This window comes from Alligator sinensis, unplaced genomic scaffold (genome assembly GCF_000455745.1).
Source record: "Alligator sinensis unplaced genomic scaffold, ASM45574v1 scaffold1354_1, whole genome shotgun sequence".
In the NCBI taxonomy this organism is placed as follows: Eukaryota; Metazoa; Chordata; order Crocodylia; family Alligatoridae; genus Alligator; species Alligator sinensis.
The window spans coordinates 1264242-1265093 of NW_005842344.1; the positions used below are offsets into that span (position 1 = coordinate 1264242).

General features: G+C 47.5%; 1 long non-coding RNA gene across 1 annotated transcript; it reads left to right on the forward strand.

Moving 5' to 3' along the window:
• Nucleotides 1–350, forward strand: LOC102379452. The gene is made up of 2 exons (XR_324462.3): nucleotides 1–55; nucleotides 229–350. It is a non-coding gene; the product is annotated as an uncharacterized LOC102379452 (long non-coding RNA).
• Nucleotides 351–852: the final 502 nt, after the last annotated feature.

Sequence of the window (852 nt, forward strand, 5' to 3'; positions counted from 1 at the left end):
ACTTCCGAATCTTCATTGCGCTCTGGAACATCTTTATGATGTTCTGCATGATTGTGTAAGTAGAACTGCTGCACGTGTTGCTTTAAAGCGGCAAAGCTATTTACCTTTGTCACCCGGTGAGACTTCCTAGTGTATTTGTAGTTAAAATGCCCAAAACCTGAGCCAGGCCAGCCCCGTTGCACAGTTGTAGCCAGCTGTCACCTGCTTCGTCTGTGTTTCATCCACTAGGTTGTTTGGCTCTTGAACGGCATGGAAGCGTGTACCGGGCGCAGGTGTTCTGTTGTGGCTGGGAAGAGGCTTTCGGCTGGAAACGTGACCGCTTAAAGTAAAATATTGCAATGTTTTCAAAATACCAGTGTGGAATTCTGTGTTTTCTTTCTTTCACGAGAGTACCTAGATGTTACAGGGACAGGACACGCTCGTGCTTTTCAGCAAATTGTGAAAGGATGTGGTTATAAGAACAACATAGCATACTGTCGAGGGGCAGAGGGGCACTTTCATGGCTAGGTAGACCCAAACTGACCCTCCTGGACACTCGCCTCACCTAGATGTTACTGACTCTTTGGACTCTTCATGTCTCAGAACAGGGTCCCACAAACTCTGAACTAAGAACAAACACCTTGGACCACACGCGCGCTTCTCGCTTGCCGGCCTGCATGCTTGTTGTCTCGAGTAGTCTGGGCCGCTGCCTTGATTCTCAAAGCACAGCTCTGCAAACGGCACTGGTGGCCAACAGCGTGATGCCTGCTCGCTATCTAGTATTATAATATTGTTTGATTTCTTTTTTTTTCCCCCACTCATTTGAAACTCCTGGTCTTTTCCTGCCTTTGCGTTCAGTCTGCCAATATAGAA